This window comes from Ambystoma mexicanum, chromosome 13 (assembly GCF_040938575.1).
Source record: "Ambystoma mexicanum isolate Mex_15411 chromosome 13, UKY_AmexF1_1, whole genome shotgun sequence".
Lineage (NCBI taxonomy): Eukaryota > Metazoa > Chordata > Amphibia > Caudata > Ambystomatidae > Ambystoma > Ambystoma mexicanum.
In genome coordinates this window covers 223967897-223991448 of record NC_090938.1, presented here as the reverse complement: position 1 = coordinate 223991448, position 23552 = coordinate 223967897, and positions in this window count along the sequence as shown.

Here is a 23552-nt window from a genome sequence, read left to right as displayed (position 1 = left end):
TTAAATGAAATGATCACGCAAGAAGAGATTATAGAAGCCATTAAGTCCCTTCCCAGCTCCAAAGCGCCGGGCCCTGATGGATTGACAGGAGAATTTTACAAGTCATTTGCGAGCACCCTGGCCCCCCTCCTGGCGGAAGTATATAGAGAGGCACTGGAAAGGGGACACCTCCCTCACACCTCCTGTGAAGCCAATGTCATTCTGCTGCACAAGCCTGGCAAGCCCCCCGAAGAATGTTCATCCTACCGACCAATTTCTCTCCTCAATCTTGACAATAAAATTCTCGCCAAGGTGCAGGCGGGGAGGTTGATGCCATTGATGCCAGCCCTCGTATTGGCAGACCAAGCCGGCTTCATACCTGGCCGCAACACGACTTTCGGAATCAGGAGAATGTTCAGGGTCATCGCCGCACTGGACCCCTCGCTACAGGCTGTGGCGGTTCTTCTCGACGCCGAAAAGGCCTTAGACTAAGTGGAGTGGCCGTTTCTGTTTATGGTTCTCACCAGGATGGGCCTGGGAGCCCGCTTTATCAACCTTGTTTCCCTCCTATATACCAAGCCACACGCCAGTATCATTGTGGGTACGGCCAAATCAGCTCCAATAGATCTGCAACGAGGCACGAGACAGGGCTGCCCACTATCGGCCTTAATTTTTGCCTTGGTGATGGAACCACTGGCCTCCAAACTTCGAGAACAGCGGCAGCAGAGGGGACTCATTATTGGCCCTCACAAACTCATCATCTCTCTCTATGCCGACGACGTTGCACTGTTCATCCGAGACCCTGAGGACAATCTGAATCCAGTCATGAGGGAAGTCATCAAGTTTGGAGCAGCGTCAGGCCTAATAATCAACCAGATAAAATCCATTGTATTCCCTCTGACCCCAGCCACCAAACAGATTCCAGACGACTTCCAACTCACATGGAAATTCCCCAAGGTCCGGTACCTCGGCATACAACTATCTCTAAAGTGTCAGGATGTGTTTCGTGATAATTACGAAGAGGCGGTCAAGTCTCTGCAAGACAGGATTTCTCGATGGAAGTCTCCTCCACTAACCCTCTGGGGAAGGGTCTCCCTGGTGAAGATGGTGATTCTACCAAAACTATTATATCTATTCAACAATATCCCTCTGTTGCTGCAACAATCCTTCTTTAAAAAATTGAAAAGCCTGGTCCTTGAACTACTCTGGGCGGGCAAACCAGCCAGAGTGGCGTACTCCACGCTGACACTCCCGGTCACAAATGGGGGACTGGCGCTGCCGGACCTCGAGAGATACTACTGGGCATCTCAAGCACAGTTCCTCAGCCATTGGTACGCCTCTCCAGCTTCCCGACCACATGTACAAGTCGAACGAGCTTTCGCAACACCTAACTTTCTAACCGCCGTCGTCCTTAGTCACACGCCGGTTCCCAGCTCCACGATGAACGTAATGCTCACGATGTACAAAGTCTGGAGGACTCTGGCCCAGAAACTCTGAGTGCATTCACGGTACTCCCCACTCCTACCTGTCAAGTTTATCCCCAGAGTCCCACTGACCTCAGAGACGGTGTTCCACCAGTGGGTTGACAAACTGAACATACAAACCCTAGGGGATCTCTTCACGGAAGAGGGCTTTCTAACTCCAGAACAAGCCAAAAATAAAGGGGGCAACACTGCATTGGATGTATTCCTTCACTTCAGGACCCGCTACACCATTCAGGCGCTGCTGCCAGACTTCCCGCGTCAACCACCAACTTGGCAACTGCTGCATAGTGTTATCCAACCACAAGGCGAAGGTAGGCTGGTGTCTCAGATCTATAAATCTCTCATTCCCACTACAACCCCCGCCATCACAGGTGCAAAAGCCAGATGGGAAAAGTCATGCACGTTAACATATCGGACTAAGACTGGTGTTATAGTCTGAAACAAACTCAAAAAGTGGCGCTTAACTCACGCCTAAAACTTATACACTTCAACTTCCTCCATCAAACTTATCACACACCGGCAAAAACCAACAAACATCACCCAGGCGCAGAAGCGAAATGCAACAGATGCGGGACAACCTCAGCAAACTTTGTTCACCTAGCATGGCAGTGCCCCGAGCTAACGCCCTTCTGGAAACAAGTCCTGGAGACGACAGCTGCTATTGTGGGAGAACCAATACAACCGAGCCATACAGCAGCCCTGTTAGGCATGACTAGGCTGCTCTCATCTCCAATAAGAAAACTCGCCGGGGTTCTGTTGACTCTGGCTCGGAGGAGGGTTGCCATGGCCTGGGGTCGGGGCCCCCCCGACAGTCGCCGCCTGGCGCAGAGACTTGCTTTATTACCAAGATGTTGAAACAGACTTCATCAAACTCTTCCCATTGCACGTCCAGCCTCAAGACATCTGGGGACCACTGACACTGTTCTTGAGAGGCAAAGTGGAAGACCACGTGTCTGACTCCTCTGACTCGGAAGTCACCCCTCGGTGAGGGCTGGCCCATGGTATTTCCATATCCTCGGAGCGAGAGCTGAAAGTAGCTCACATGCAGCAAAAGAGGACGCTGTATCTAGGGGGCGGGGATGTTGGAGGGGTGCGGAGGTGGTCACCGGGTGGGTCCTGGGTCAAGGCGCAAAGTTTAAAGTCCACCCTAATGTGGGTGTGAAGCTGTATTGAGGTTTAAATACCTAAAAATAAAGTTTTTAAAAAAAACATAAGCATCAGGGCCTTCTGCCAAAGTTTCTCTCCCAATGGCAGTCTCTTATTGCAGAGGGCCTGATGTAACAAACAAAACACAAAAGTTCCTTTTTTTTGTTATGGTTTTCACATTCGCAAGTTCACAACACAGGTCTCCCTCGTTCGGGCTCAGACCCTTTTGATATCAAAACTGAAGACATTCCAATGTGCAATGGGTTTTGCTTAAACCGTTGCAGGACCACTTCAATTCACTTCACACAATTGTTCTCATCAATGTTCTACTTTAATTTCTCTTGGTGGGATACCTTACAGAGACTTTTGATTGAGCACATTTATGGTGCCGGACCACTCTGTCAACGGTATTATATCTTTCGTTCCAGCGCTCATTATACAATGTTGCCGCTTAAAACCTTGACTTCAACACAGACAGTTCTTGCATCTGTCTCCCCAACTCAGCGGCTGCGCTGAGCTCTTTATCGCTTCCTTATTCTTGGAGCCAAGGACGATACCACAGCATCAGTTGCTCCTCCCTGCCTTGGTCAGGTACGCAGGGGGGCCCTTGTTATCTCTAACACACAATGCAGGATTCTTCAGTCTGGTTTCCCGGCCTTATGCTTTCTGCTTTGAAGGATTCTTGAAAGTATCAGCATCTTGCTGAAAAGGTCCGGGGTAGTTCCCCTCTTACAAACTATTCTTGGTTTGCTGTCTTTCTCCCCTTGTTCAGCTGCCCATTCTAAACTGCTGTACCATTGTGTGCTTTGCCTTGCTCAGAGTGGGCTCTGCCTTTTATCCTTGTGGGGAAGTTTAATGGCAGTCAGTTGTGAGTGATTGTTAGTAATTGCCTGACCTTGCATGACCATAGTAGTGGCACATGTCTGGTACATGGCTCGAGTGTGAGTTTGTGTTCTTCCAGAGTGGGCTGTCTGTGTGAAAGTGTTCATGCAGGAAAGGAGGGGGGGGGTAGAGTTTCCATTTATCGTACCTGGTAGAATGGGGTAAAGATATGACGGGGAAGAGAGGGATACTGATGCTCACCTTCATGCGTCCCACTCCAAAAGACCCCTCACCCAGGTGATCCTCTCACACTGGTCCACTCCCAGGGTCTGGATCCAAAGGCAATCGCCTGTCCACAATTGTGTACAGGAACGTTATAAATGACTTGTCATATCATCACTGTAGATCTAAGCATGATGTTTATGCAATTCAATGTGTTTCCAAACAGATCAATATTGGAAGCACAATCCGCGAACTTAGAATTGGGATTTGTGAACATATAGCAACAATTGTGAGTCAGGATCTTACATTTCCACTAGCAATGCACTGGCAGTCTGCACACCAAATGGACGACAATAAAAATGTGCCATATATTGGTATAAAACAAGTCTCCTAGTAAAAAGGGGGAGGAGACAGAACCTTAACTTCGACAAATGGAATCAAAATTAATATGTAAAATGCGATTGATTGAATGAGACCATGAGATGGGATTATTTTTGTGAAGATCACTCGAATAGTGAATGGGCATTGAACATTATCAATATTTCATATTTTAGATTCAATTTGAGACGAGTTCTGTTGGGACAATGTAGATCATCAATATCTTTTTGTCTAATCATATCAAACAATAGTGGGTGAAACCCTATTAATTTGTGTTCAAAGCAGGATGTATTGTGAATATCATATATTCAGGTGAATTACTAATAAGAATTTCTAACCACAGTCCAAGTGTCTTAGCCCATTGACCAAGCAGATGGTGAGTACATCCCAACTGTGTACTTTCCAATTCTTAGAAATGTACACCTTAATTTTTCAAACTTTCGGAATTTGCCTGAGTCAGAAGGCACCTGCACTAACCAATGAGGCCATTGTCAAAATAAGGAAACCTTAGCCTCACATAATGGGCGTGGGTACTTGAACATGGGAACAGGGCATGGAAGGATGCTATTTTCTCACCAAAAAATAAATTCAGAAAAACTATAAAATTATTATTTTCCATTTAAAATGTAATGTATGTTAAGTGACAGCATTGACCTGGTGGACCCAACATTGATAACAAATTATAGTCTGCAAAATCTAGTTGTGGACTGTATGTCAAGTCACCAGCCTTAACTAGATTTTTGAAAGGAAACATTTTTAATTCATGCAGTGATTACAGGGTAATTCAAGATGGCCACTGGGACACACTTATTATGCAAACAACGAGGGACGTCATGTGTTGTGCACGCAACGTCCCTTGTTGTTTGCATAATAAATAACAATATTTTTTTTTTAATTATTTACATGTTTTATTGGTTAAATAATAAGACATTTTAACCTTTAACATAAACATAAGTCCTCTGGAACATGACGAGACATAGATCCTGAGAGAGAGAGGCCTCCCTCTGTTTTCCGTCTATTGTCCTATTCCTTCTATGTTGGAATTGGAGCAGAGGAGGCTAAAGGAGGAGCTAGGAAGTCTTCAGTCCGTTTCAGGTCGAGCCAGAGACGGAAAGCAACCCTAGACACCTATTAGACCTTCCATAGTTCTATGACCCATTAGGGAATACTAAGGAATAGGATCTGTTCTATGAACTTTAGAGCGTCCAGTGTCCTGCCAATACTTTCCACAGTTTACAGCCTTTCCCAATATTCCTCCTCCGTATCCAAATCAATTAAACAGACATAGGTTCCCAGGTACTTTCTCCTTTGAGGTAGGAGTTTTGGGCAGGTCAATGTCAAGTGCCTGGTTGTTATCAAGATGATAGGATTTCCACAATATCGACAGCCTGCATCTTTGAGCATAATCTGTTTTCTTTGAAGTTGTACTTCTTTAGTTGGTAGGATATTTAACCTACATCGCGTTAGTAAATCCCTATACCGGGATGATGGAAATGTCCTCATATACGGAGGCAGGTCATTCACTGCTTTGCACTCCCATATGATGCTATAGCAGAATTTACTCACTTGCTTTAGCGTGCTAGTTTCATCCCAATCATTTCCTCAAGATTTTCCTTGCTTATCAGGATTTGTCCTTAGTGTCTCTTGATGTTATAATGCGATATAACTTCCTGACATCTCATTTTCCAAAGTTGGAGATTTTTGTCCCGCTTCCCAACCGTTGTTTTTGCCATGATCTCAAAAGGGGCTGGAGGCAAGTCAAGGATATATTTCCTGTAGAATGAGATGGTCTTACACAGGACTATCGATCTTAAGGACTGGAGCCTGAGATCATGCCTTATTCTTGAAATGGGCAAACAATTTAACTTAATAATGGCGCCCGTGGCGAACACCTGCACGCAGGTCGCTCTTCAATCAAGCTACCCTTCAGTAAAAAGAAGGTAAGTGGGACCTTGTCGAATAATATAGACTAGCAACTAAAGGATGGTGGCATGTTATAATGATCACAGGGCAGTCTGAAACTAAACTCGAAGGTAATACAATGTTCACAGTATATACCAAAAACGATCTGGAACCAGCGTTTGTGGTGAATACACAAATACAGAACACTTTAGCATCAAATATTCATCACTCCAAATCAGATTTGTATTCACAGTACTTGAGTATATACGTGCACCAGAAACTCTTTTTTGTTTCGTCTATCCTATATATGAGAATAATATAGGGAAGGACTACACTTGTGGATGCATTATGGTAGTTTTGGTATATATTTACTGTTTTAGGGCGTTGGTAACTATCCCACAGAGTCTAAATGGTTTAACTCCAATGAAGGAAGTCTATAATTGTATAAGAACAACCAGATGAGCCTGCATGTTGATCTATCAACATAACCTTGGCAGTACTTCAATACTAATACGGCATGCATTTTTTAAGGTGTCTGATATCAGGAAAAGGAGAGTGTACATGCATGAAACAGGCAATTAGCGATAGGCCCGCTAGACTTATTTGGGAATATGCATGGCAAGGAACCGTTATGGTATGGACAATTCAAACACTAAATATCACTAAAAAATGAGGCACTACTTATTACTATTAGAAGAGGAAGATGGATATGCAAAGAATGCCACTTTCTCAATCACCAGAGGTACTGCAAGTATAACAGTGAATTGAAATTGATGAATGTAATCCATTTTGTCATTGTAAGGAAGGCATGGTTGCCAGAAGTATGACAGACACAAGGCATATATTCCAAGGATGTTTATTGAACAGTGTATGGGTGAGGAAAACACCTAAGCTAAACCTAAATTTAAGACTGGGGCAAGCTACAACCACCACAGTAAAGAAAACCCTGTCCTAGTGGTGTTGTGTCAAAACAAAATGGCCCATACTAATAAACCTATTGCCAAATCCTTACTCTATATAACAAAAGGGTGTGGGACAATGAGATGTATAACAGAAGAGTGCAGTGCAGCCTAAAATGTCCAAAAGGGCTTCAGTAGTTCCGGACTGCTGAACTAATCACGGGACATGGCGGAACAGTGGCATGATTGTGTGCACACCTTGAGTCTTTTGGCATCAGGAAGCAGTTTCTTCAGAAAGGCAGGATACCTTGAATCAATGTCTTTTGCCTGACATCACAAGACTTTTCCCTAGCTCTCACCATGCAGGAATCCCCTTTGTCGGGTTCACACTTTATATCTGCTTTATCACAATGCGGGATTCACTGCCCTTAGCTTTCTCTTGGATTTGTTGGCCTTAGCTTTCTCTTGGCATCCGGTTCACCCTTACCTTTGCAACGTAGTTGACTTTAGTTTATTACAGTTGTTCACTTGTCAAAGACTTTAGATTGTACAAGGATTTTGCTTGCACTTTCGTATGACCACTTTGACTTTCTTTTACTTTGGTTGGCATCTCCTAAGGCCTTCTGGTATTTGCAGTCTTTCCAATTACCTTACTTTCAATCTAACAGTTTCACTTTGGATGCAGAGCCTTTCAATAAGGTAATTCTTAAATACCAGACCACTCTGTTATTCTTCAATACTCTTTTCTCTGTCACAATCACAGTGTTTCAGGCTTCTCCCTCCGCTTCTCATTATACGCGCAGCCTCTGCATTTCTCACTCTTGCTATAATGTACTTCCGTTCGCGGCTTCATGAAACCGACTGAGCCCTTCAAACACTATTGTATCTTTCACTCGTTAACGCAAGCCGTTCTCTCATTCCACTCACCGGTAGCATTCGATACAGTTTATCAAATGTTCCTTTGAAGTCAAGGTTATTGGCACAGCATGGCTCGCCTCCTTCCAACTCTGTCGTTTCACCCAAAAGAGGTGCAGCCTTAACCTTGTGCATTAGCGAGGAGTTTTCCCTTTCAAAGTTTGCAGCCACTTTTGCTCTGCAGCTGGTAAACCATTCTCGCCTTGCTCCCCAAAAGTTTGTAGGGTTCTCCTTCATCAATGTTTGAAAAAGGGTCTCCCTCCAGTCGGACTCAGACCATTCTCAGTTTTTCAAAATAAATAGTTTTGGACTCTCAGTCCCAGAATGCACTTTGTTATTTTGCTCCCATTTCACAGCTCCCCAAAACGGCATTCTTTGGCTTTGGGAGTTGACAGAGCACAAAGGGAATTTTACCTGGGGTTAGGGTCTTGCCACCTGCCCCCAGAGTCCTGGGCTCCCCTGTTTAGCCCAGGGAAAGAGCTTTTGTTGTGGATGCCACCAGGTAAACCCAGCTGCTGCTAGTTTAGGCTACCCTGAGGCACAGCTTTCACTCCACACTGCAGCCTCGCCGACGCAGTCAGGCTCAGTGTCTGGGTAGTTCTTTTTTCTCAGGCCTTCCAGGTTCCTCTCAGCTTCACAGGTCTCTCTCTGACATCCTGGCACCCTCCAGAATCCCTTGCTCACTTGAAGTGTGCTCTCCTGATCCGGCTTTTATACTTCTTGGAGTCTCAAGTGGAGTCAGGTGTGAGTAGTTGGAAAGGGAGGCCTGACCTTGCCTGGCCTCATTAGCGGGACAGTCCAGTCTTAATATGGCATAGTCTGTCTTCTGTCTCTGTGGTGTTTTGAGAGATCTTCATTGTCTCAGCTCCCCTCATCCTCGTCTCAGTGTTTGTAGAAAAAAACAGTTTGGGGGGATGGTGGGAAGAGTAGTTTTTCTGATTAATTAGGGAAACACTGTGTGGGGTTTTGCCCAAATAAACAGGGTGATTGTTTGATGGTAAATTAAATGTTTGTGTGGTTTCACAGAAAGGTACCGGGTCATAATGGAACTGGTTTGACAATATTCTATTTCAGCTGAAGGAATGTCGGTTAGGGCCATAACTGAGACAAAAGGGCAGTCCTGCTGTTTTAATACACAGGGTGATATATGCAATTTCTTTCTCCCGTTTTCCCACGCCTCATTTCTAAATTGGTACTTGTTGGAATTAGGGAGGGGGTAACAGGACAGGATTTAGAATAACCTATAAAGGTGGAAGAAGTGTCGGAAAGGGGGGAAAAAAAACGGGGTCTCGCCATCGGATGTCCCATCCCCACTCCCCGAGGACCCATCACTCAGGTGATCCTCCCGCACTTGTCCACCCCAAGGTGTGGATCCAAGGGCGATGACTGTGCCTTGGCCACCAGAGAAAGGGATCCCCAGGGTTCAGACAATGAGACACCCTCGGGTTTCTCGCGCCATTGAACTATTTTTTCTTATATCCCCCTCTCCCTCCCTCACAATCCCCCCTTTTGCAAGCCCGATTTATCTGTGTGTCAACATAACTTTGTGCACTTACATGTATTAACTGGTCCTAATGATCTGGCCCTACTTTCTTTGGACAACATATTCTATTGGTGATTTCTTTGATATGGGTTGATACTTTTAACATTTCTTTTTTCCTAAACCTAATGTGACTTGGTTGATATGTATAGCCCAGGTTTGATAAAGGCCCAAGCCAGGCCGAAACACGTGTCACTTATGGGCATTCTTGTAAATGGAGACTGTACAAAATAAAATGTCCACCATAAAATACATTTATTGACCTTGGTGTGTTTCAACATAATCAGCAACTTTTTATTGCTCATATTGGGATGCCCGGCACACCATTAGGGTGCATTATTCTAATACTTATTAAAAGTCGGTTTTTGAACTTTGGGTTAGCCATTCCTTTGACCTTTTGTTGATTTATGGATATAGGGGCAGGGATGCCCCAACTTAAAGATGGGTCACAAACCTTGTCTGGTGAGAATCCCACTGAAGGTGTTGGATACGCCAGAACATTTCTCACTTTGTATTGTCCCAATCCTGACAGCTTTCACTAGGTACTCCCTCACTGTGTAGAACTGTGTCTATTTACTATAGAATGGGTTGGACCAAACTCAGAATCTAAACCTTGTTGACGCACATTTGGTGTGCCACTTCTATAATTTGCAAAACCTTCCTATATAGATCACCTCACTTCTTCACAGGGGCACAAGCAAACCTTGGCATGTTTTGACCTCATTGGGTGTTAAAAGTGAGGTGAAGCTTGGGGGTCTCTAGGCACAGGGATTTCGAGAACCCCATCATGAATACCCAGAGGAGTAATGGCTTAAGGTTTTGGATACAGCCATAGTCATTACCATTTAGTCTGGGGAAACATCAATTTAAGGAGGCAAAGAACCAAATGCAAATCAACACTGATCTTTCTCCATAAAGGGCGATCCTGCCCAGTTTGCTAGGTCACATCCCTCTTGGTGCTAACAATGTGAGATCCACATCTCTGTTTAACTGTCCCATAATGTTTTGACAAAGCACAAATGCAACTGGAGCTTAGCTCAAAAGTCACTACTCTGCAAATGTAGAGCCATACATTTATATTGTTCTGACTTCATATTCCAAAAGAGAACAAGTAATGTTTGATACTTTTGCAGGTATTGCAAATGTATCCCTAGTTCTTAACTAACCTTGTTCACAATGTTGATACCAAACCAGAGCCGCCATCTATACCACTTCATAATTGACCTCCATACTATCAAGATCAATTTATCCCCTCCCGACCTTTTAGTCAATATCACCTGGTAAATGGGTTTTAAATCTCCTGTGTCTTTTGGACGACCCATGTGAATATGGCAAATTGTATAAAGCAGTTTTAATCCCAGCTTTTATTGATTGGGTAATTCAAGATCAATTGGGGACCTGCTTGAGGAAAAATCTAGCCTCAAATTACTTGAGCCAAATTATTAGGAACTGAGAGATACCTTGATTTTTGTGATGGATACATATTGCAAAGTTCTATTTTGAAAACTCGGCTATCGTAGTCTCCCTCTAAACATATACACCAGCCGATGATCAAAGGATTCATCAACGGAGTGGTTTTTCTGGCACCTCGCATGAGGATGAAATGCATTTCTTCTCATGCCCGCTGTATAAGCTCTGATTGCGATGGTTATAGCCAGTATGGAATAGGCCAGGCAGAAGCACTAGGAGAGATGCAAGTCTTTCTTTCAAACTTTCTTACTGCATCATTTTGGATTAGTAATGACATTCATGTGAAAAGCATGAATAGTAAGAGAAAGCGATCTGAACCACACACCTGTAGTGTAGGGACAATGAATGTACTCTGTTTTTGGCTATCAGAATGCAAGTTTGTATTGTGAGTTTTCACTGGTGTAAGGAATTGTTTCATTTATTATCATGTCTATATAAATGTATTTGATTGTTTTTACATATGTGCTTTAAAGGCTTTTAGTCTGAATGAAGGCCGCTGACAACAATACCAGTCAATATCACTTTATTTGAATTCTGGCACTACAGGACTCCATAATTGGAAAAAAGAGAAAACAGCGAGCACCAGCATGCATAGCTAGGGCTGTGCATGGGGATCCTGAATACACGGAGCCGCAAGGCTATTGTGCAAAATTATAATTGGTTATTTATAACACACTTAATACCGAAGAGGTTTATAAGCACGGACCCGGGATTTGAACCTGTGTTGCTATGCGTCGCTTCCAAGACGAGCGCGTTGCCACTGAGCTATACTACCCGTGCCAAAACAGCAAGCCATGAATTTGCATGCACAGATGGACATTTAAGAGCCAGATTGCATACATTTTTTTCAAGAGCTGTGGAGGATCAGAAGAAGGACTCAGACACAGTAAAGGCATTTTCTTACTGTGAAGTTTATTTAAAGTAAAGTCCCATCTCTCTCTAACTATGGGGTGTTCCCTGTCTATCCTACTAAGGTGCTTGTCAGTCAGGATGAATGTCCAAAAACAAATCCGTCCTCTGCCCAAATCTATGCTTTCTGACCCTGCAACTGTCGAAACCAACAAACGCCAGGAGAATGACTGCCTTCTCCTAGTGCTTGTATTTTATCAAATGTTTCTTCTTACTACTTTTATTCCTTTCAGTAGATCAAAGGCTACATCTTTTTAGGTCTCTTTCCTCATTGTAGGGTTCCTGAAACTCTGTTACTCTTCTCCCCTCTTTTATGGTAGTTCAATTTCCATTTACAATACCCCCCCCATTCCCAGGGTGCAGTTTCATGTATGATTTTGGGCATCCGGGCTTCACAGGTTTGTTTTCCCCAAATGTCTCTTTTCTGTATTCTCTTATCTTTGAGATATGGGTGGGCTTCCCTTTTCCCCAAAGTGATGAGCCTCCAATTTGATTTCTTTTTCACTCTATGGTTTTCACATTTATTCTCAACTCATTCAAACAGTTCTGTTTCACTGGATTATTTCCAGTAGTTTTCTGAATAGTACTGGGACAAGTTTTGCTCGACCTATGCGTCCTGCTTGGCTTGCCGGTGTTCCCATTCCCCATTTTACCTTCTGAGTTCCGCGGCAACATCACTGGTACCTGCAGGATCTTGGATTCTTTCCTTCTTGATGCCACTGAGCAGCTTGCTTTCCTCAGCGGCTCTCTCTTTGCTTTGCCGTTCTTGCCTTTGGAAAGTCACCGGGATCGTTACAATGACTGGGAGCTCATTGCTCCCCTGCATGGTCTCGGTGCTGTTGTAAAGGCAGACTGCCCACCACTCTGGCTCTGTGGTCATGCCACCACCGCTCTTTCTCCTCCATCTTGCTTGTCTTTCTCCCACTCTTGCATGCCATTTGCTAGGCATTTCCGGTTCTGCGCTGGAGCGGCTATGTCGCACATCGGCCCTACGTTCTGCAAGAACCCTACCTACTTCTACTCTGTTATGGACAGGGTGCTTTCCATGTGTCTCAAGTTTTGCTCTCTCCCGGCTCTCAGCCCTCGCTGCTCTCTGCCTCCTCTCTCTCACTTGCTGGTCCTGCATCCCTTTTCAGCCTCCTTGTTGCCATGTATTGGAGACTTGTATTTAAAGGGATATCTTTCATTTCTTGTCGTTCAAAATGTAACTTTACGTTATCTTCATGAGTTTGAACATTTTGATATATTGTATAGATTCATATGGCCATCACTTGGAGGCCATCAGAGTGTTCCTCACAGGAACAGAAGTCCTTGTCCTCAAATGGGGGTGGGGATCTCTCCCAGTGAAGTCCCACTTGCTTTGACCCCTAGGGAGGGTGTATTGCGGAGTGGGCTCACCTCTTTAACCAGACAAGGGGGAGGCTTCCCCCTTTGGGGAGAAGGGATGAATTCCCTCAATTTGATATAGAGCGCAATCAATACATGTCTCTAATGGAGCAGCTTTGTGTGCACCCTTGGACTACCAGTAATACAGGAAGGGAAAACCTGTCCCCTGCTGAGAGTTGACATTTTCCGGCACAAGTCTTCGATTGAAAAGGGATACTCGCCTCTTTTCACAATTACTGTGCCAGCTGCCACACATTACATTGGCATTGTAACCGATCAGACATGAGTCAGCACGGATATTCATTTTATCATTATGGGTTTGTGCAACCCCTGTATGTCCAAGGGGCGAGGAAAGATAGCTCATGGGCTACGCGTTTGTCTTGGAAGCAAGACAACGCAGCGCAACACAGGATCGAAACCCGAGCCTGTGCTTAGAAATTAGTCACTGGTACTATCTGTGTTATAAAAGAACAATTATAATTCTAATAATTATCAAGGTAGAATTGATATGGGTGATTAAAACACGGTTGCCAGGACTGGTCAACAACAGTTTGTACTTATTTCAAAAAGGTAGCAGGCGCTCCTCTCCAGAAAGAACATGGCATGATAACCTGTTCTGAGATGAGAGTTTGCAGCACACGCTTTTTGCTCACTGTACCTTTCACAGATGGGAAATATCCATTTGCATAACAGTCTTTGTCCCGCCCACATGGCCAGTTCAGCACCAAAATGCTGTGGCAATTGCTCTCTGAACAAGAGTACCAAAAGCAACCCCATACACCTGTTTCAGCCTTGTTGGGCCTCATCAGTGAAGTGAAGCTTTGCCTCTCTGAGCACAGTGAGCAGGGAGTCCACGTCTGGTTGCCCCCAGGTAACTCAGGGTGACCAACCCCAAGTTCCTTGCAAATATTTCAAAAAGGTAGCAGGCGCTCCTCTCCAGAAAGGACATGGCATGATAACCTGTTCTGAGATGAGAGTTTGCAGCACACCGCCAGCTACCTTTTTTGAAATATTTGTAAGGAACTTGGGGTTGGTCACCCTGAGTTACCTGGGAGCAACCAGACGTGGACTCCTTGCTCACTGTGCTCAGATGTGCTTTTGGTACTCTTGTTCTGAGAGGAATTGCCATAGCATTTCGGTGCTGGACTGCACATGTGGGCGGGACAAAGACTGATATGCAAATGGATATTTCCCATCTGTGAAAGGCACAGTAGGCGAAAAGCGTGTGCTGCAAACTCTCACCTCAGAACAGGTTATCATGCCATGTTCTTTCTGGAGAGTAGCGCCTGCTACCTTTTTTGAAACAGTTTGTACTTGTCTTCTCCTGGGTTCCTTACCTAGTAACTCTAAGCATGAGGGATAGAATGTTGGAATCCTGTCAGTCAGGATCCAGGGCTTCCAGGCAATATTCACATGGCTAGTCGTGGCTCCTGGTGCCTCTCGGGATTCCACCACTCTACCTGGCAACCAGTACTCTCTGCTCACTTCTCTCCCACCCCCTACTCCCCTGCCCCTTCTCCCACACTTTCCCTTCAGCGGTGGCGGTGGCCCATACGTCCTGGCTGCCTGCTCCCTTCTTGCCTGGCAGCCCCTAGACATATGCTCCACCTCAATGCTGCGGCTATGAATAAATGACTGCACTACTTTAGAAGCCAAGAAAATAGAGTCCTTTCTTCATTTTGACAACTTGGATATGGAACCGCAGAGGAGCAAGGCTCAAGGAGGATGTCGCGAGGATCCCCTGGTTACCGTTCCCATCCAGCCCCAAGTGCTAATGGCATTATTGCCCATGCAAGAGGGGCAAAGAGGCCTCTCCTTTAACCCTCAGTCCCGCGTATACGGCCTAGCTTCACTTGACCTATAATTAGAGCTTGCAGTCACATACGCGCCTCTATTGCCCTCTGGCGCAGGCAACGCAACTGTATTAGCAGTCTCAATCCCACGATTTTAGCAACCTGTTGCTTCTTTACCATGCCCTACTAGAAACCAGTACTCTCTGCTCGCTTCTCTCCCACCCCCTACTCCCCTGCCCCTTCTCCCACACTTCGGTGGCGGTAGCCCCGTACGTCCTGGCTGCCTGCTCCCTTCTTGCCTGGCAGCCCCTAGACATACACTCCCTTCTCTATGTGGCTCCACCTCAATACTGTGGCTATGAATAAAAGACTTGATTAGTTCAGAAGACAAGAAAATAGTCCTTTCTTCATTTCGACAACTTGGAGATGGAGCCGCAAGGGAGCAAGGCTCAAGGAAGATGTCACGAGGATCCCCTAGTTACTGTTCCCATCCAGCCCCAAGTGCTAATGGCATTATTGCCCATGCAAGAGGGGCAATGCAGCCTCTCCTGTCGCCCTCAGGCCAGCTTAGGCGGCCTTGCTTCACTTGACCCATAGTTAGAGCTTGCAGTCACATAGGAGGCTTTATTGCCCTATGGCTGGGGTGCACAACATACGGCCCGCGGGCCATATGCGGCCCGCCCTATTGTGCTTTGCGGCCCCCCAGTGGGTAGAACTTTCATAGTGAAGTGCGGCCCACTTTAAGCCATGTAAAAAAACAAAGCGGACCACACTTCATTACAAAAGCCTTCCTTGCCTGAGATGCTGCTGACAAAAACGTCCCTAGAGGGCTCTAATTGCCCCCCTAATTGATTGCCTGCCGCCCCACCCCCCACTCAAATCTCCCTCTCCAGCAAAGAATTCTTTCCAGGAGCATCACAGCTGCTCCTTTTACCAGCTGTCATTCGCGCGCATTAGCAGGCTGATTTGCATGGTCTGTGTTCTTTCTTCTGGCCAGAAAGGGATAACTCTGGAAGCAATGGGCCATGAATATCACTTGCAGTGGATGCAATCAGTGATAAAAGCAGGCTACCTCCATGGTGGACACACTATTGTTTTCCAACTGTGCAGCTTACATTGTTTAGAACAAAAACACATCTTTCAAACTTAAACATGCTTCTTGAACTTTCATTAGTTTTCTTTGAAATCAGTTTCTTTTTTTGTCGACTGTCACAGAAATACCCTGTGATTTTTGTGTCCCTTTCTTTGTGTATTTTCACAAGTTATGTTTCTAAAGCTGTCATATGCTTGCCAAACTGCTTAATCACAAATAAATGCTTCTATTGCGCTTACATGGGTGCCAACTTTTGATTTTCACCATGTGGGCAAAATTCCCCACCCTCGCCCTGAATATTAGCAAGCTACCAGCCCAACACATCCCGGGGTCAAACACATTTTGTAGCACTTGGTTTTATAAGGAATTACAAAAAGTTTAAGATTTGCAGCCGGGGAGGGGAGGAGAGGAGAGGGGAGGGGAGAAAAAGAGAGGAGAGGGGAGGGGTTTGCGGGGGGTGGGGGGTGCTTGGGTCTGTGTGTGTGTGTGTGTGTGTGTGTGTGTGTTGAGATGCGGGGTGGGGGGCGATGTGCCGGGTTTGCCTGCATGTATGTCACTTTGTGTATTTTGAGATGTTTGGTCAGGGTGGTGGCCATGGGGCATAGTGTTTGGTTGAGGGGTGGGGGTCATGGGGAATAGTGTTTGGTTGAGGGGTGGGGGTCATGGGGAATAGTGTTTGGTTGAGGGGTGGGGCCATGTGCATAGTGTCGCACTCCAAGAGTGAACCCAAAAATAAAGCTAAAACAGGCACAGTTAGGAGATGTACCTCCTTTGCTTTTTGTGGAAACCTGACTCAACGAAGGCCATACTCCTCTTGGGCAACCCAATCAGCAAAGTAAAGCAGTTCAAAATAACGGAATGTCCAATTAAGGGTCAATAAAATATATATATTTTAATTAAACAGACTATATGCAATAACTAAATAGAAATAAATGATAACAATGGAAAATGTGTAGTACAAAATGTAAGTTTGAAATACAAATAAAACCGTTCCACCTCAAAAATGTATTCTTTTTCCATGTGTTTAATGAAAAGGGGGGTTGAAAAGGCCTCCTGCCACGCCATGCCCTACTGCGCCTACCGCCTCACCCACATTTACTTTTTGGCCAACTAGAGTTATCATGTAAGGTACTTTCGTCCCTCTATCAAAATCGGTTGTGCACCCCTGCCCTATGGCGCAGGCAACGCAACTTTATTAGCAGTCTCAATACAAGGGTTATAGCAACTTGTTTCTTCTTAACCATGTACTAGACATTATTTCTCTCATCTTTCCTAGGGTCTGAGCCAGGCTTAGATATTCTCATCTTCCTGGGCTAAAATCTGTTTTTCACTGACCGTTTTGGTGATATAGCACCCTGCTTGGTACCTGACCTCCAAGTCGGATGTTTTTCTCCGGTTCGGTATCTTCCAGTATCTGAGGTTTAGCTCTCAGCAAGCTCTGGATAATCGCTTCCGAATTGGCTTTTAAGGACTATACTATCTTGTTGCTGTGTTTTGGTTCTCTGTGGTGCTCTCCAGCCATTTCACTCCCTAGCTCTCCACTACCATCGTGTGGCTTGGAGCCTGTATTATAGCCCTCCTCACTACCCATTAATTGGCTTTCCTTGGGCCTTGCCATTCATTGGGCCACACCTTCAAAATGTGGGTGTCATTTTGAAATTAGATTGAAGGGTTCTAAAGAACCCTCATGGCTCAGCGTAGAGGATCTCCTGATCATCTGTTCTCATTCACCCCCAACCTCCATGGCACCTCTAAAACACGTATCTCCTTAATGGTCTTCTCTCTGGATGTTGGTTTTTCATGTTCATCCAGATGCTACAATGCACAGGGCCATGCTTCCCAAGGTGACAGCTCAATAATTTTTCCAGGGATGGGAAGGCTTCATACATGGGTGCACCCAGAGGCTCCACAGGTGTGTGGTTCCTCCCCTTGGTAAGCAGGGGATGTGGGTAGTAAACCAATGCAGTGAGGTGAGAGTTAGGATATGAAGGGCTCTGGGAAATACTCAATCTAAAACTCCCCAATAGCACATCGCACTTTGGGCAGGGATTCCTCGTCCCCACGACCCCGACTTGTCCCCAGACTAGAGCTTGCTAATGTGACCAAATTGCATTCCCGCTAAGGGAAAAGTATCTTCACTAGTAGTGGTCTCAACATTGTGTTCCCAGAGGAGGTCTCAAGGGGCAGTGGGAGCAGCCAGACGGTCCTGAGTTCTTCCTGGATGACTCTCCCTGGGGCTGGGGAATTCAGTTGCGGAGGGACTCCAAGTCAAAGTGAGGATTGGGGAGGGTCAAGTACATTTCTTATAGGAGGGGTGGTATTGCTTAAGTGTTTGATTTGAAATACTGGGTCCTTACACCGGGGAGTCTGTCACCTGCAAAGGCCCGGCATTTGAGGGGGACCTCACAGCTTTGCTTCTTCAGAATAGTTTGCAGTGGAAGAACTGGGTAGCCAAATGTCAAAACACTGTTTTGTCCTCCCGAACAACTTCACATCCTTGCCTGACATTCCATAATGACTATATGCTTCGTACCTAATTACGTTCTGTCCGCAATATACATTTCCATAGATCCATGGTACCTAGTATGGCCATTAAGGTTGTTCTCAGAGTAGATTCTTTCTTTCATTTTTACTGAATGTGCCTGATTGTGTACACATGTATTCAAATAAAACCATATGATTCTAATTCTCATCTGTTCTTTATAATTGGCCCACGTGTGATGAATGAGGCCATTGACATTTAAAGTGAGCACAGATCATGCATGTTTCAAGTGACTGCAGATGTGGCCGATTTGGAATCAAGCTATCCTAGATGTTAAGATTCCCAGAAACGTGTGATGCATATCTGGGACTCCACTCTAATTTTCACTTGGCTTATTCTGCACAGATGTATTTTAATTTGGTATGTGTGAGCTTTACCAGAACCGCACATGGAAAAGAGGTCCACACTATCTTATAATTATTGATGTGATTAATGTGCATCAGTGCTAACTATACAATACAGAACCATTGCAAATAATATACATTGCGCTAATAGTATACAACTTCTTCAATAACCTGAATAACATCATTCCAATGCTATGGGCTTCGTGTGGACTTTATTCATGTTTCAAGACCTTCTTTGAAGTTCGACCATTCTTACATAAAGGTAAACACGTAAGGGCGGCGGCCAATTCTTCACGACTTCGTACATAGCTATGGAGGTACTGTATTCATGTGTGATAGTGCATTGTGGGGAAGTCCTAGTGGGGATTTTAGGTAAATTGGGGTTACAATCTTTGCAGTGCAAATGAGGTTTACCCAAAGCCTCTTTTGAAGCGTTGAGCAACTTGTTTCAATAATTGCCATTTTTTCTTATACCACGTGCCCCCCAAACCGCCCCTTGCTGTCAGGATGTCCTAGTTGCCAAGCCCTGTGCTCCTTGAATTCCACATTCCACCACTGTTTCCACAGTTTGCAAGTCCTGAGCTTTGTGCCCTTATGTCATAGGCCAGAGCACAGGTCTCCACTGATGTCCATGTCACACCATTTATTTCGATATGTCCAGGTCCAAACACCAATACTAGTCTTACTCCTTTGCCCTTCTATTTCGGTAGCCTGCTGCAAGAGTCCTCTTGGTGACGTATTTTCCTGTTTTATTTTGTTAAAAGGGCTTGTGTCTGTGTGTTTATAGTGTCTTCAGTGTCGATAGGCTGGTAAGCCTTAGGGGAGCCCCTATTTTACCTTTGCCTATACCTGTGCTGAACTGAATTCATTTAGGGTTTGCTTTCTGTCTCTGGGAGTATACGATGTGTGAAATAAAAGGAGACCGGTACAAACAAATGTATACTCGCTCTCCGGTAATCTACAAACCAACTAATAGCAGCATGATGCGGAACATGGAGAGGTGACGGCATCCTCTGTTGTGTGGCTGAAACACAATGGGTCTCATTACAACCCTTGCGGTCCCATAATGAAGGGTGCCGGTACGGGACCGGCACCCTTCTTTACGGGAGCGCTGATTACGAGGTTCCCTTTGCGGGACCTGAACAGACGTCTGGTAAAAACCAGACGTCTTTTCCGGGTTTCGTGAGGGGAAGAGGGAGGTAATAACGGGCCACTTGTAATGTGCCAGTTATTACCTCCCTCCCCATTCCCATTAAGCCCTATGGGGGCTCAAATGGGAATGGTTCCTTCAAGGAGGAATTACCGGGTCCTCCAATGTTGGAATGACCCGGTTATTCCTCAGTGAAGGAACCCGGTAATGGAGCCTGGTTTGGAGGCAGCCATGGTGCTAATAGCTCCATGGCTACCACCAAACTCGTAATGAGGCCCAATGTGTCGATGATTCTGCATGCTTTTGAAGAGGCCAGTGATTAGGAGTTTACACCAGTGACAGAGTCTGGATTTGATATTATCGAAATATTAAGATTGTCACTTGCAGCTTCTCCTCTAGTGACGTTGAAATACAGTAATTCAAATGCACTCGGGTTATTGATGGAAATGTCAAACAAAGACCGGTCCATTTCTTTTTTGTATTTTTGTTAAATTACATGAAAGAACACAACTATGTTTTTGGAAAAATCTTAATTGACGTTCCACTTCAGAGCACTGCACTTAACTAACGCCCTGAGCACTTTAATTTGATATGATGTGTTTATTGATGGAGTTTTTTATATTTTTCATATATGTGGTAATAAAGATTGAGAAAAATATTTGTATATTTGGAATGCTGAGAGGTTACTCATGGTATTATTAGTTGGTTTGTGGAAGTATGTGGACAGCTGGGATTAGATGAACCAATTGCCCTGTGTGGGTTGCAAGGCCTCCTCATTTCATTCTAGACTATCTGTAGTAAAATTGTATGACCAAAAGCTAGGAAAACGTGAGGTGGTTAATTTCCACAAAACGTACCATTGACATTTGTAACTGTACGTAGGGCGTGATATGTCATTTTCCCCATTATGATTCCTGCATCTTGCAGATTTGCCTCTACACGCTTACTTATTTCCACATAATTGACTAACAGCACCTATCCTTTTTATCCACTGCACTGCCCACCCTGGAGTTTCAGCCATACTCGACATGTTGCAAAATCTGTTGTCCAGCGGAGTACGCGGAGAAAGCAAATTATGGCAGAGAGCGATATACTGTTCTTTGTATTGGAAATACTTTATTCGGATTAAAACACGCTATACAAGTACAGATATAGGAAATGAAAACTAATACCAAATATAAAACCACATACATTGCATCACGTGAACATCCAAATATAGTCGTTTTTTACAGTTCCATTGAAATATGTCCAGGTATATGCAATTGGATATAAAATATGAATTATACCTTTGTGTCATGAGTGTTCACATTCATGGATATCGTGTACATGTGTCAATACTGACATATTTTATTTCTAATTCTCATACAACCTCTTAGAAAATTTAGAAGGGCGCAGGAGACGAAGAAAAAATAAAAGGCAATCAGCACTGCCTCAGTTGGTAGAGTCTTAGGATTGGAAAAGTAATCTCCTTCTGAGTGTATATCTATTGCAAAAAAAATAAAACCTGACATGCTGTTTGAGGTATGGTTGTGCTTCCTATCCCCATCTGGTGCACATAGAATTTCTCATCAAACGATCAAATCTGAGCCTTGTTATCGGAATGCAATATTGCAATAAATGGCTCCAAGTCAAACAAGGTTGAATCTCTGTTGGCTACGATATTGCTAATATGACTCAGTTAGTTGGCCTGGTTATGTCAGTTTCTCCTCTGTCCAGATGTCATCGCGTAGAGAAATCCTATAAAGGTTTAGATTTCATAGATTTCTTAAGTTTTCAGAAAGCACTTCTATTCCTAACCCTTGGTTACTAATAAATCTTTCCTTTATAATCTTCAGGCAGGGGATACTACAGACCTTATAAGATTTCAAGAAATTATCTAACAGCATCTTAAACAGATAATCTTTCTCATTAGCTAGAATTTTTAGAAGTGCTGAGACTGGTGTTCATGCTATTTGGTCCTCGAAATAGTTCAGGCGCAGTTCAAGATGTGATGTAAATTTCACAGTTTATGAGGGAACATGTAGTGATCTTGTACATAATTTGTTTTGGGCCAAATGTAATTGATGCACATTACCAAAGCCCATTTCCTCATATCATATAATGTGACTGATTTTACCTGGTATACTCATGATGTGCTCCAAAGGTTATGTTTGGAATTTTGCAGTTAGAATAAAATGTAACCAATTACTTGCATCATTCTTGTAGATTTCTTTTCCACGTGGCCAACTTTAGTCCAGCAAGAGGAAAAACACATTTCTAAGTAATCAAGATAATACCCCCTCAATCGAGGAAAAACAATTCACAAACTAGCTATATTTTATTTAGTAAATGTTGACATCACTGATTTGCTAGCACTTCATTTTCAGGCCCAACTCTTGCACATAGTTGTAAATCAGTTTTTGTATTGCATTAGGTGTCCTTGTTATCAAAACTCTTATCAGCATAAGACAGCATTTGAACTTCATAGCCTGCAATGTCTCCCTTCGATTCCCACAGGACTCTTTATAGTGCATTTAAATATATAGGTTTAACAAGATGGGTCCTTGTCTGACCCTCCACCCAATACATATATATTAATTGGATCATCTTACCTCCTCTCCTACATCAGACTTCTACTACGTTTAGTTTATGAACAATTTGTATTAAGTGAAACAGCTCTGGAGGAAGTGCAATAGATCATAGTCTTGACCATAACACAGGGCAAACAACCCAGTGCAAAGCAGTAGACAGATCCACAAATACCACATGTATGCTCATTCCCATTACATGTACAGATCTAGCTGTGTTGGTGTTTAATCTTTTGCTTGTACCCGCTTCACATTTCAAACCTTGGTAATACACACAATTAGGCAATCAACTTGGAAGGGGCCTTGTGAGCAGGGTTTGAATCTCCCCACTGGTGCTGTATGATAGTGTCCCAGATTGCCTATGGAATAATGTGTTAGCCTTGTGTAACGTGCATGATGGCGCATTGAAGGTGAAGTAAATAGTGTACCTTGCCAGATGGAATTGCACATTACTGATTGAATCTTAGACTACAGGATGCCATGTGTGAAGTGGAGATGATCTCTCTGACACTTATTAGCACCAGGCTACAAACAGTATAACATGAATAGTAGGACAATGGGAGATCATTGTTACTTTTTCCCTAAAGTTTGTTACCTTTAGTTTCTAATTCTGTGAGCGTGCACCCTCTATCCTTCTTTGTTCAGATCTGAAAAACAGGGCCAAGTAGCAGTTAATTTTCAAGACCACTATCACCGTGGATAGCTGTGCGTGAAATTTGCACACCACCAGCAAGTCACCTAAATTCTGACTGCATGGCTCGCAGTCCATTGGCTGACCTTATCCTAAGTAATCTTAAAATAAAAAAAAAAGCAAAGTAGCATTTGTCATCTCAGAGATTGAGTTTATATATAAATCATTCTCCCAGGCTACCAAATCCATGCTGGGACTACCCTCTCAGCTTTCACCTACCTTGGCTTACTTTGTGGCTCGTGCATCTATAAGTAAAGAACATTGGTCTATCGGCGAGACCAGATTTTCAAATATGGAATTTGAAGGTATCAAGGCAATGC